Source organism: Antechinus flavipes, chromosome 4 (genome assembly GCF_016432865.1).
Source record: "Antechinus flavipes isolate AdamAnt ecotype Samford, QLD, Australia chromosome 4, AdamAnt_v2, whole genome shotgun sequence".
NCBI classification, from domain to species: Eukaryota; Metazoa; Chordata; class Mammalia; order Dasyuromorphia; family Dasyuridae; genus Antechinus; species Antechinus flavipes.
The window spans coordinates 194,243,358-194,257,987 of record NC_067401.1 but is presented as its reverse complement, the minus strand read 5'-3'; the positions used below and the strand labels follow the sequence as shown (position 1 = coordinate 194,257,987).

General features: G+C 37.2%; 1 protein-coding gene and 1 long non-coding RNA gene across 3 annotated transcripts in view; one reads left to right on the top strand and one right to left on the bottom strand.

Moving 5' to 3' along the window:
- ZNF76 (zinc finger protein 76) overlaps positions 1 to 9,132 on the bottom strand; it is a 32,252-nt gene extending 23,120 nt beyond the window's left edge. For both annotated transcript variants that reach the window (XM_051996451.1, XM_051996452.1), the window contains exon 1: positions 9,034 to 9,132. The gene's annotated coding sequence lies outside the window, so the exon portion shown is untranslated. The remainder of the gene's footprint in view (positions 1 to 9,033) is intronic.
- Positions 9,133 to 9,473: 341 nt separating this feature from the next.
- The window catches only part of LOC127561173 (uncharacterized), a 65,028-nt gene continuing 59,871 nt past the window's right edge, over positions 9,474 to 14,630 (top strand). The window contains exons 1-2 of the long non-coding RNA XR_007953475.1: positions 9,474 to 9,571; positions 10,115 to 10,258. This is a non-coding gene — a long non-coding RNA (uncharacterized LOC127561173). The remainder of the gene's footprint in view (positions 9,572 to 10,114; positions 10,259 to 14,630) is intronic.

Genomic DNA, 14,630 nt, shown 5'->3' with positions numbered 1-14,630 from the left:
GCCCCTTTCTACTCCAAAGTTACCTTCTAGCAGTGATATCTAGTTAGTTACATCAAATTCCTGGTCAAGGCCTGTTTTATCCTGCACAGGCACTATCCAGATTTCATCATGACATGGGGCCAACTGCTACAAAATGAACCCCTTATTCTACAAGAAAAGCTCGATAAAGTCCATCTTTCTACCCAAAAGGAGACAATGGAGACTTAAAAGTGTGAAGATGAAGAGAACAATGATGATAACAACAAAAAAACCTTTATTTGAATGTTTTTTTAAAAGGAAAAAATGTAAATATATATGCATTTGTATCTTTTGCTGTATGTGTATATAAATCTATATACATCTATCTATTCTTTTCAAAGAAATTGGTTTTAAGGGTAAAGCCTATATTTTGGAAGGGAACATAGTATAGCATATTGGATTGAAGTTCGGCAGATTTGGGTTCAAATTCATCTTCTGATACTTATATCACCATGAGCCTATCATTTAACTTCTCTGTCTTGGTTTTCTAATTTGTAAAATGGAGTGATACCTATAGTATCAATCTCAAAGGTTTGAGAGAAAAATACATGTAAAATACTTTTGAAGCTTTAAAGCATTAAACTATCAGTAGAAAGACAGCATGGTAAAATAGATGCAGAATGGGCCTGGATCCAAGTCTTGTTTCTGAAACACACTAACTATGTGATCTTAGGAATATCACTTAACCCCTCAATTACACACATAAGCCTAAAATTGTAAGTTGCAAAACAGTTACCACCTATATTGGTAGAGGAAAGGTTTCTATGTTAATGAAATTACACTTCTAGAATGGAATGGAAATAATCCTTTGTATAGTAAGACAGTCAATTCTTACCTCCAATTTGTCTCTTCTCCAAATTAACATTTAATATTTGTTCTTATCTGTTTATAAACTTTTAATAATTTTATTGTTCTTTTCCAACTTCTCCATATTTCACAATATTTACATATATATGCATATATACAAATCGCTGAATGTGTATGTGTATATATATGTATATATATGTATATATATGTATATATATATATATATATTATATATATATATATATATAATTTAAAAAAGAACTTTAAAGCCTAGATAATATCGAATTAGTGGATTGCTTTTTGGTTCCCAGATATCATTATATTCTGTCTAAAATGTATCATTGTCATTTTTAAAGTCTCACTACAATCATCACAATGGTGATGTTACAGGTGTTTTCACAGTCACTCATCAAGGGAAGCTCTGACAGGCCCAACCAAAGTACTAAGGATTCCAAAATGGGCCTGGAATTGCACAAATCTACACTTATATAATATGTAAAGGTATATATAAATGATCTCACAGTACTAGCTGTGATTTATAAGATTTTACATATTTTTTAAAACATGGCTTTAAATCAGCTGCTAGAAATCTACACATGATTTACATCAGACCTGTGAGGAAGATTAGGTAAAAATGAATTAAGGAATGCAATTCATGATAATGTCTAAAGCACTGGCTTCTGCACCAGTGGAAGATAAGCTATACTGATGAATTAATGGATCTTTAATTCAAAGAACATACCAATCACTGTCACAATTTTTCTTAAAATATCTTGGTTTCAGCCTGAGGTCAATCATGACCTTCTGATATTTTCCTGTCATTGTGTTAAGGTATGGAATGAGTTGTGATTTTCATCTGAGGAGAGGCCACCTATTCAGATAAAATCAGTGATCTGTGAAGTATTAAAACTAGTGCTGAGGCAGTCACTGACAGGCATAAGCCAAAGTAGATCATCTAAGGATTAGGAAATTTGTTTCCTATCCTGCCCTACAATGACTTCAATACTGTAATGAAATGCTGGCTACTCCAAAATATTCTTGCTCTGCCATGTTCCAGGTTTATGGGAATTTGGCAGTGGCTACAGCTTGATTCACTGAGGAACTTTCTTTCCCAAAGTGTCCAAGGTATACTGGGACTTCAAAAAATACAGATTAAGAAAGGAGTAAGAGAATGAATGAGCCCAGAGTCAACATTCAGGTGAGGAGTTGGATTTACTATCCTTTTAAACTTTTGTCTATTTTGGCACAAGTAATTTGTTTCTACATAATAACTGCTCATCAATGTAAATATAATGAAAAAAACTATATTCTTGCTCTTTCTGTAGTTATGAAATTGACCACTAGTCTTAAACATTTTATGCAAACTCCAAAAGAGAAAAATAAAAACATATTGGGAGTTGAGAATTGTGTTGGGTGAACCCCCACATTTTTTCTTGATTTTTTTTTCAAAGAAGGGGGGGAGAGAGGAGAGGGAGATACGTTAGTATAAAAGAATATTTGTTTCTTTGATTTGTTCTAGTTTACTTCTAATCTCATCCACACATCTAGTCTAGGATCATCCCTAATCAAATAAACCTATTTCATCCCCTCCCTCAAATCATTGAGAATACCACTGAACTTTTGGAACAAAACTGTCTGTGTTCTGCCTCATTCATAGGGAAAGTGAAACCAGAAGACAAGTAAATAAACAAATTTTGTTTGCTTAAAGAGGAAAAAAAATGAAGGATAATTTCATTTTGATATGAAATTTAAGCCAATAGCCCAACTTCATAGCCCAAAACAAAAATCATAGACTTTTACAGCTGAGGCATCCAGTGCAATGTCCTTGTTTGTCAGAAAGGCAAACTGAGCCCCTCAGATAGAAAATGACTTACCCAAGTGATTCATTTAGGGAGTCTATGTCAAGAATAAGAATTCAAATCCTTATTTTATTCTCTAGGCTTCCTTTTATACATTAGGAAAACTTAATTTCTCATTAAGGGGATTTCTACAAAGCAAAAGCCAAATGGAAAACAGGAAATTGTAGAAATTTTCATTAATGTAACACACAAATTAAAGGCATATCTAATGCAATTCACAGCAATGGTACAAATTGATTTTAGGATCCTAAGTAGCTTTTTAAATATGATCTAAACTCAGCTTTTTTTCCCCTGCAAATCACACACATGATTTGCATTAGAGCCATGAAGATTAGAAAAAGTTGGATTGTTCTCCATTCCAAAGAACATTCAGTCTCTTGAATTTTACAACAAACTAGAATCTGTTCACTCAAAATATTTTTAAGAACCATTATCCACATGTTTAAATCCATTTTAAATACTTCACTTGTGTATTAGTACCTAACGTGGTAATAATGACTAAGTTTAAAATCAAATTTAAAATTGGATATACATTTTTGGGTTTTATTGATGCCTTTTGTTTTTACATAAATCATTTTCAGATATATTTCTCCCCTGCACTGATCAAAAGAGCTTTTCCTTGTAACGAAGGAGAAAAAAAAAAAACAAAACTTAATGATATTCTTCAAAAAGCTGGACTACACTGCGGTACATTATGTGCTATGTGGGGGCATACTTTCTTTGAAGACTACCATGAATAAGGGGAGATACCACATGTCCTTAAAACTGTCTTTAGGAAATCTTGGTAACATTAATTAAATTAAAAGGAATGCTCCAGAGCATGCCTTGCTACAGACAATTCTAAGATCCTCTATTCATGAGGTATATTGCTAGGCTCAGTGAAATTGCTGTTATCTTTCTGGAGTACTACTGGGCTCAGAAGTTTATACTGACAATTCATGTATATTTCTCAAGAATTACATGTGATGTTTAACATAGTGGATTACTTGTTATCTAGGGGAGGAAGCAGAGGAAAGGGAAGGGAAAAAATCTGCAAAACAAGGTTTTGCAAAGGTGAATGTTGAAAATTATCTATGCATATGTTTTGAAAATAAACAGCTTTAATCAAAAAATAAAATAAAAAGAATTACATGTGAAACTGGCCAAACTCAATGAAACACTCTCCATACTTCACAACTCTAATGTGGTGGGTCTCAAAAATACACTTATCTACTATTCTGATTTTGATCTTAACACCATTGTCCTTACTTTTAAAAATTGTTTGATTTGGATTTAGAAAACATTGGTTTTTAAAAGTAGTATTAATTAATGTGAATAAATCACTTAACTTAATAGTTAGCTTCAGAAATCCAATTGCCAGTAGGCTAGCTACTTGATAATGAAATCTTTGTCTGTTTGCATGTATGAAATAGAAAAAGACAAAATAACCTTTTGTCCTGTGTGACTCCCCCTATCCCCATCCCTGCTTTTATATATTGGTAGTGTGGAGTGGTAGAAAAGAGGTAGAGTGAGGAAGAGAGGGAACTCAGGATAATATAGATGTTGGTACTCTAAATGTGATATCCTTGTCTAGTGACAAACAAATGGACATATTAGAGATGAACTGAATAATGCGAATATATTCACTTTACCCCTCTTCAAGAACTGCAAGGAAAGTGTTTAGCAAACCTTAAAGGAAAATATAAACATATGTATATATACACACATCTATATGCGTTATTTTGTTTTGATTTTTTTTTCAAGGATAAGATGCTCTCAAATAAAATAACATATTCTACCAAAATAATAAATTATGTGTGACTTTCAATGGAAGTTATTTAACTGCATGACACGTGCTGCAATGTATGCCAGAGAAATAGCACTGGAAGAGAAAGACTCACAGATTTTCTGGTATAAGTTACTGGGGCCAAAGAAACATTCAGTTTTAGCTAACCCATTAAATTGCTGTACATCATTTTGCTTATAGGTTACAATTACGTTGTCCCTGGCCCAGAGAAGATCTTAACTACTCTCAGTATCTTGTGATTGTTATGAGAGCACCAATCACATTTTTGTCTCACTAACAACCATGCTTCTCTATATCTTAGTTTTTATCCACATTAAAACCACAAGGATAAGGGTATAGTGGAATGATGTTAGCAGATCCAACAAAAAGTACCTGCAGGCCAATTCCATTTATTCTTTCAATTGAGGTAGTTACATTCATTCATTCACTCATTCAACAATTCTAAACATGGATTACGTACAAGGCATCTTGCTATTGAATTATTTCTCATCCAATTCTCACATTCATGAGGAACAATTTTTCTTGCTATTGGGAAAAGAATAAAATCTATATGTACATTGGCTTTAAATGACTCCTGCCAATGACCAGCCAAATGGGATGAGAATGGATGTCTCAGCCCACCAGAGAGATGAATAAATGGATCTTTCCACAATATGAGGAGCAAATCTTAAAATAACAAACAGAAAATAATTGCAAGTAAGGGAATGGGCTTCCAGACCCTCATACTATCCTTGAGATTAATATTTAAAGAAATGTGTCTACATAGGTAAGTCTCAATAAGTATTTGTTGAGTAAAAAATCTTTATATATTATATCATAAGCTCTATAGGTAAGGGTAATAACTTACATACAATAGTTACTTAATAAATATTTGTTAAATCAACTATATGCAAAAAACTTTTGATAACTGTTTAGTAATTAAAATCTTAGCAAAACATGGGACCAATGAATGAATGACAAATAACATTGTGTCTTAGTTTCAAACTAAGCTCATAAACTGAAATTTGAATCCAGACCTTTAGTGCTCCTTATTACTTGTTGGGATAGAATCTAAATTTCTCACTGGGTATAGTCTTCTTGACTGTCAAGAATTAATCTCCCCTTTTCCACTTATCCTATCTGAGAATGTTTTATTCAAAAGCTATTCCTCTTTGGAAGCCAGACAAATCTGACTTACTGTTCCTGGCTTTACTGTTTTCCCATATTGCTTCCCCCTCTGTATCCACATGCATAACTTTAATCAAGACCCAACTCAAGACAAAGCCTTCTCTGACATCTCAACTTCAAATCACTTCCTAGTTTATGGAGACAGACAAACAAGCGGCTGATTTCTAAAGGTCTCTTCCAAATTTACCATACAAAAATGTCATCCTATGACTCACTACTACACTTTAGTTTTCAGATGCTAAAATATACATTCTTTCTTTGGATTCATACATTCTTAAATGCTTGTGAACTTGAATGCTTATATATTCCTTGTAGTTGCTTCCAGGTATATTTTGTTACTATGTAGCCTTCCCATTAATTCTGGTCCATCTCCAGCTCTAGTCCCTAACATTTACTGCCTTACTCAGTTCTTAATCCTAGCCCCACTCCTCACTTTTGGAAACTGCCATATGTTAGCATAAGTATGGTGTTAAGAATCAGTGGGCAAGAGTAGACTGGGGAGTTAGAGACAGGGCAGGGCAATTAATTACCTGCTTAGTGACAGGACTGAACAAAGAATGGGACAAAATGAAAACAACCCAACAACCAGAGGAATTCGTTGCTTTAGGGTGTTGATTTTTGTTATCAGTATACAAATATATCTTAGATATTAGAGGCCAAGTTTAAGGGCTGAGACATCACTTCCTCAAACTACATAAAAATAACTTGGCATCGTAAAATGTACTTCGTATCTTTCCCCCATAGTTTGTGATAGTTTAATACCAGCCTAACTGAGGTCCACACACACTAACTAGATACACTCTTGCCCAAATATACGCTCAGTATATTTCAGTACCAGAAATAGAATAGCCAAAGACCAACACTCATCATAATGTTTAAGATAGGGGACTGAATTTATTCAATGTTTGTAGAAACCAGCACTAGAAACAAATTTCTGTCTTTGTGCACCTTTTATAGTATTATTTTTGACTGTGAAAAAGCACTGGCTTTTTTCTTTCTTTCTTCTCTAAATTTGCTAATTCCTGGATTTGGGACTTCAATGCCTAATACTAATTCATCTATCATTGCTATTTAAAAAAACAAAAACAAAACCAAAACAAAAAAACCACCTTTAGGACAAAATGGGGAGGCACTATAACTAAAATGAACATTTCAATGGCACACATTAATTCAACTATCAATCAGGTTCTGCAACTCTTCAAAACCTAGACTTTTTCCTCAGTGTGTGAAAAGATTTAAAAGTACTCTCAGGATTAGAGCGGTTCAGGAAGAAGTTGTAGGCAAACATGGGGCAGTGTCTGCAAAAAAAATACTGAAGTACAAAGTATCCTATATGAAGACTACACATAGAACAATGTTTAATAAATACATTTATGGCAGTGTCATGTGCTTCCAAGGGAAACTGATGGCTTCAATCACTTAGAACTCAAAGTGAAAGAATTTGATTTTTGAACTACTGTCAGAAGCTAGCTTTAATTTCCTGAACAGAGTTAACAATTCTTGGGGCAAAAATGAGCGGGATGATGTTGTGGAGCTGAGAACTCTCATGTCAAAATTAAATGAAATGGTTGAATATCTGGAGCTCAAGATAAAAAAAGGGAGGAATTCTGGGAAGGAAAAGTACTTGCTGAAATCAATTTGTTATGAAGGTGAACATGGGTTCAGATGAGAGGGAAAGGATACTGGGAAACTAATGGGGCCCAGAGGTGAAGAGGAGAGGGAGATGATGGTTTTAGAAGGTATCCATGAGAGTTGGGATTAGGACAGGTGTAGATCAGGGAATTTGAAGGGCAGCATAACAAAGGAGATGAATGCAAAAGTAACAAAGGAAGCTATCAGGGTTTTTGATCACTAGAAATCAGAATCATTCTCAGGAAAGGAAATGGGCTTCAGGGGATCATATAATTTTGGGTCAATGGGGGCTCTTGGGAGTGGAATATTAATAAAGTTAGTCAACAAGCATTTATTAAGCACTTACTATGTGTCAGACACTGTGTGAAGGTTGGCTAGCTCTAGGAATACAAAGACTAAGTGTAAGTATTAAGTAAAGGACCAAATGAGAAACTATGAATATTAGGGGATAAAGGGATTCTAAAGTAGGTTACTGGAAGCAAGAGGCTGAAGAGCATAAGCTAGTGGTCCTCAAAGTGTAGTCCAAAGAATTGTGGGGTCTCTGAAACCCTTTCAGAGGGTCTACAAATTCAAAATTATTTTTTATTTCTAATATAGTAAATAGATATAAATATAATCCATGTGAACAAAAACTCTTTGAAGAGATCCTCGATAGTTTTTTTAACAACATGAAGATACTAAGAACAAAGGTTTGAGAACCACTGCATAAGCAAAGGGGCAGGTTATAGAGTCAAATTACCCTAATATCTGCAGAAAAAATATTATTTATTATTATCCTTTCTGGATATAATTTTTCTCTCTGGATCTTTTTGGGACAGCTAGATGGCAAAGTGGGTCTGGGATCAGGAAAGATCTGAATTTAAAATTGGACCTCAGACACTAGCTGGGGGACCCTAGGCAAGTCCCTTAAATTCTATCATCCTCAGTTTCCTCGACTATAAAAACAGGGGACATAATAGCACCTACCTCTCAGTGTTGTTGTGAGGATCTAAATGAAGTAATATTTGTTTTCCAAAAAATGTCCTCTGCATAGTGCCTGATACATAGTAGGTGATTAATAAATGCTTATTCCCTTCTCTCTCAGACTATCAGAATAAAGGGGCATGGAGTGGGAGAGCCCCAGAAGCTTTTATCTTGTGACTTTCATATAATGACAGCTTTAGGGCTAAAAAGATCTGAGGTTCAATTCTATCATTCTATGGACGGGGAAACTGGGGGCATAAAGTAAAACATCACAGGGCTGGGCACATGCTGTTGACTGACAGCTTGACGTTGGGTGCTGCGATCCCTGGATGAAGAGGTGCCAGAGATACCTTCAGGGCACAGACTGAGGGAGAGACCAGGGGCCGAAGGCGGAGGACCAGGGACTTGGGCCCGAGGGCCCAGGAGGTGTCTGGACAGAACCGACAGAAGGAGAGAAGGGGAACGGATGGGTTCATATTGAGGGGGAACAGAGTGCAAAGGTCACAGGGACAACAGGGGTGGGGGCGGAGGAAGAGGAGGCCTGATCACGCGCGGTGGGGGCGGGTCACGGGAAGCGGGATGGGGGTGGGGGGGCCCGGACCCTGCTCTGGGGAGGGGGCGTTCTGAGGAGGAGCCGGGCCGGCTCAGGCCAGGCCTACTCTCCTTCCCGCCCGGATGCCCCATTTGGGCTGGAGAAGGTTGGGCATGCCGGACTCGGGACCTCCTCTCCCCCTAGGGCCCTGAGCCCGCCCGGTTCCCCCGCCCCAGAACGGCAGCCCCGTTTTCCCCGCAGCCACCAACCTGACAGCCCCCGAGGCCGACTCCGCCGACAGACCGCCATGCACCGGGCCCCTCTACCAGCGCTGGCCCCGCAACCCGCCTGCGCCATAGCCCTCCCGCCCGCGCGCAGCGCTGTCTCGCCTGAAATACAGGTTCCGGGGCTGTAGCCCCCACCCCACCCGCCCGCCTGACGGCCGCGCCCCTACAGCCACCCCGGAACCTGCATGACTATAGCACTGCGCGCCGGTTCCGCCTCTTGGTGAGGCGATTCTTCTGCTTATCCTGGTTCCGGGGCAACTGGAGTATGGGCCACCGGGTCTCTAGTTAGAAACTATCAGAGGCTCTCCCTGCCCCCTCCTTGCACCTCCCTCTTCAAGAGCTGACGCCAAGGTAGAGGGGACCGAGAGAAACGAGAGCTTAGGGGCGTGATGGCGTCACGACGCCGCGCCTGAGAGGTGTTCCTGATACTAGGCGTCGTTATGGCAACCGACGAGCCGCCCCCTCTCGGCTTTCCAGGATGGATAAATCATTCCACATTTCTCCTAAGAAGACTTGGGAGGTGAGAAGGGACGTTAATGACGGACTGAAAGAAACCGGCTCAGACCAAAGTACTGGTTATCACCAACCCAGCGGCCTAGGGTGCTGTCAGATCGGAAGTCCTGTCGCGACCTGGGGAATCTAGAGAGCTAGAGAGAAGATGGACACTTAAGGGGTTCAATAGCAAATGATGCAGGTTGTGAGAACATGGATTTCCTGAAGATTAGGGCTATGTCACATTTTATCTTTAGGCCTTCTCCTAATAGTTGCTTATTAAATATTTGTTGAAATGAAACAGAGGAGCGGGAAAGACTCCTGGATGCTTTTTCTTTCTTTGTATTTCCAACTGCTTAGCCCAGTGTCCTGCTTCACGTAGTGAGCATTTAACAAATGCTTATTGATATTCAGGCAAAATTGTGAGAAGGTTCTGTGATTCTTATTGTCTCTGTCTGTGTCCTCTTTCACATCATGGCACTTGGTCCTCCCAATTCTCCCATTAGAATGAGAGCTTCTTGAGAGCAGGGAACTAATTTTTTATAATTTTTTTTTATTTTTATATCCACAGCATTTAGCGCGGTGCTTTACACATTTGTTGCTGTTCATTCACTTCAGTCTTGTCCGACTCTTCATGATCTCATGGATTTTCTTGGCAAAGATCTTGGAGTGGTTTGTCACATTCTCCAGTGCATTTAACAGATGAGGAACTGAGGTAAACAAGTTAAATGAGTTGCACCAGGTAGTAAGTAGCTGAGAACAGATTTGAATTCATGAAGATGAATCTTTTTGACTTCATTTCTGACACTTTATCCACCTAGATGCCCTATAATTTTACTTAGTGTTTAGCAAATGAAGATTCATTCACTCATTCAATGCCCTCATGACATTAGTTAGCAGTCCAAGCCTATCTTCTTGGGACCAGAAATCACTACTTGGCAGCTTTCTCCTAACGCCATATAAATCATTAACAACAAAAAATTATTTATCTCCTGTCATATCCCCTTAGGTCTAATTCCTTCACCTAACATTTTTTATTAAGCTGCTTAGCATATGCCGAAGGTGAGGTATTGCTTGGGGCAGAGCAAAGAACTTTACTTTTTGAAGTTAGAAGACTTAGGTTGAAATCCTAGTTCTGTAGGGTGTCATTCCCACTTCTTTCTCTCTGGGTCTCAGTTTCTTCACTGTTCTTTCAGTCACCAAATCCTGAGATGAGAAATTAACAATTTTGGTTCTTGACCTAAGGGAGGTTACAGATCAATTGATAATTAAGGTGTTAATGGTCATTGAGGACTTGACTATTAGTCCTCATATTTAGCTATTTAAAGCAAATCCTAGGGGCAGCTAGGTGGTGTAGTTGATAAAATACTGGCTCTAAAGTGTGGAGGAGGAGAATTGAAATGCATCTTCAGAGACTTAACCGCTTTGTGAGTCTGGGCAAGTTACTTAACTCCAATTGTCAAGAAAGAGAGAGAGAGAGAGAGAGAGAGAGAGAGAGAGAGAGAGAGAGAGAGAGAGAGAGAGAATATGAAAAGTGAATCCTTCAAAATATAATGACATAAATACAAAAAAAGGGATTGTAATGACAGTGTTTCAGGCATATTGGTGAGAATGATATTTTTGGCTAGGATTCTTTTCCTCCCTTTCTGTGTGATCCTAATCATGAAATGTATTGGAGCTCTAAATAATGTAAGCTTTTAAGAAAGAAGCAAGAGAAGTGATAGGTAGTGTTGGAGTCCATGTGGTTGAATAAATTGAGTACTGAATTTGAGATATGGCTTTGAGTTATGGTTTTCAACTATTATTGGGCAAGTTCTTTTATTTTAGCTTTCTCAGCTGTATATTAAAGACAACCTGCAGGGTTGTTAGGATGGCCAAAATGAGATAATACATGTAAAGCAATTTGCAAAGATTAAAGTGCTATATAAAACATAAATTTTTATTATAATATTTAACCAGTTAATTGAAAGATAAGTCTGGAAGACTATTGAAGGAAAAAAGCACAAGATCCACACATTCTCTTTGGGTGCCTCCCCCCTAACTCCTTTAGATATGTTTACCATTGCTAGATGCTCAGAGCTTTCATGCTGCTTGCTACTTAACACAGGGTCATTGACTCTGCTGTTCATCTCTCCTCCTGACTTTTTTCTAATTCGACTCCTCTTGTGCTACATACCTCAAGTGATTTACTCTCTGTTATCTGACAAGATGTAATTGGGTTATTCAGAGAACCTAGTTTGTATTAAATGTGAATGTATGGCCTTTTCCAGTTACCTGATGCCTTCAAGTATGATTCAGTGAAAAGAATATTAAACTATGATTCAGGAACCTTGTCTCAATTCTATGTGATTATAGCCAGGTCATTTAACTATTTTGGGATTCATTATCCTCATGAATAAAATGACAGTGTTGGGTGATAGAGTCTTTTAGGTTCTTTCTGGCACTATTATTATATGAATCTAATTTACTTAAAAGGTATGTTTTCATAAGTAGCCTGTAAGGAATTATGCTAACAGTGGGAATCTCAGGAATGTGGCAGATTGATGACAGATAATTTTTAATTAAAGCTTTTTAATTTTCAAAATATACACAAGGATAATTTTCGACATTCACCTTTACAAAACCCTGTGTTCTATTTTTTTCCCTCCTTTCCCCATACTCCCTCCCCCTTCTCCTTGTTGGCTAGTGATCCAATATATTCCTCTAAATATTTCCACAAATATTGTGCATCACAACAAAAAAATCAGATCAAAAAGGAAAACATGAGAAAGAAAACAATGCAAGCTAACAATAAAAGTGAAAATACTACGTTGTGGCCCACATTCAGTTTTTTCTCACTGTCCTTTCTCTGGGTACAGATGGCTTTCTTCATCACAAGACCATTGGAACTGGTCTCAATCACCTCATTGTTGATGAGAGCCGCGTCCATTAGAACTGCTCATAGTATAATCTTGCTGTTGCTGTGTACAATGATCTCCTGGTTCTATTCATTTCACTGAGCATCAGTTCATGTAAATCTCTTCAGGCCTCTCTGAAATCATCCTGCTGGTCATTTCTTACAGAACAATAATATTCCATAACATTCATATACCATAACTTGTTTAGCCATTCTCCAACTGATGGGCATCCACTCAGTTTCCAGTTTTTTGCCATTACAAAAAGGGTTGCCACAAACATTTTTGCACATGTAGGCCCCTTTCCCTCCTTTACTCCTTTATGATCTCTTTAGGTTACAAGCCTAGTAGAAACATAGTTGGATCAAAGGATATGCACAGTGTGATAGCCCTTTGGGCAACCTTCCAAACTGCTCTCCAGAATGGTTGAATCAGTTCACAATTCCATCAACAATGTAATAGTGTTCCAGTTTCCCCACATCTCCAACATTTGTCATTATTTTTTCCTGTGGTGACAGAATTTTTAGGTAGACTATTCTTTCTCACAAACAGCAACAATAAACCACAACACAAAAAATAATAACATTGGACCCAGTATGATATCAAAAAATTGAGTTAACACCGTAACTTTATGACTCAGAATTCAAATCTTAATTTCACAGACTGTTGTCATAGTACCTATTTCTTATAGTAGAAGCTTTGTTGGAGTTTGTTCTTTGTGGTATAGATTGTGCTGATTCAATCAATAAACATTTACAATTCTTTATCAACTCATTTCGGAGTTTTTAAGGCAAAGATATTGGAGTGGTTTTTTTCTCCTGCTCATTTTACAATGATGAGGAAACTGAGGCAAATAGGATTATGTATGTAACTTGCCTAGGTAGTAAGTGTCTGAGGCCAGATTTGAACTCATGAAGATAAGTCTCCCTGACATGGCAATCTATCCATTGTGCCATCCACTATTTGGCACTAGCAAATATATTCAAATGGGTTGGTGATCTCATTTTTCCTTTATTTATGTAAAACTAACTATTCATACCTGTCCATCTTGTGTAACATTTATCTGCATCTTCCCACTGAATGTTCATCTAATTTATTGAGGACCTTTCTCACTTTCTCCTGACTGCAAAAAGAGTTACTAGTGAAGGTGGATGTCCATTGATCAGCTTAAACATTTTTTTAAAATTATACATTTCTGTGATGATGTTCTTTACTCAATTATTTGTATGCTCATTCACTATATCGTTCTCCATTTTTCTTCAAATGTTTTCTTCAAAGTTTTATTTGGAGATTATAGTGTTTCATGACTTGAAACCATAAAACAACAATAGTAAAATATCGGTATTAAAAAGACAAATCTTTATCTGAAATAGAAGCTGGGAACATTCAAATAGCATTGAATGTTCCTCAAAGGCTATCCAAGCTTATTTCCTCCTCTTGTTCCAATCTGGGCTCAATCTATATGCAATGTTTGTCCACTGTATATGTATATGTTGACGAACAATCTCAACGAATTCTCTGTTCAACTTCAGATCATAGTCAGAACAATATATATTCTTTGCATGCTCAGTTTTTCCTGTGTGGATAATTAAGGACAAATTCTTTTTAGTGATTATGGATCTCACTCCAGATGTTCTACGACATTCTAGATCTAGATGCAATTGTAATCTGCAAACATGCAATCTGAAGGACTTTTAGAGTAGGCCAGTAGTAAGTACTGATATTCTTTCTTTTTAAATTTCAATAGTATTTCAATTTTCCAAATACATGTAAAGATAATTTTCAACATTTGTTTTTGAAAGACTTTGTGTTTCAAATTTTTCTCTCTCCCTTATCTTCTCCCCCCACCCCAAGACAGCAAGCAATCTGATATAGATTAAATATATGCAATTATTTTAAACATATTTATATATTTGTCATGTTTTGCAAGCAGACCAAAAGGGAAAAAATCAAGGGAAAGAAAAAAACAAAGTGGAAATACTATGCTTCAAACCATATTCAGTCTCCATAGTTTTTTCTCTGGATGTGGATGGCATTTTCCAGCCTATGTCTGTTGGAATTGCCTTGAATCACCTCATTGTTTAAAAGAGCCAAGTTCATCACTTAATCTTATTTTTACTGTGTACATTGTTCTCTTGGTTCTGCTCTCTTCACTCATCATCAATTCATGTAAGTTTTTCCAGGCTTTTCCAA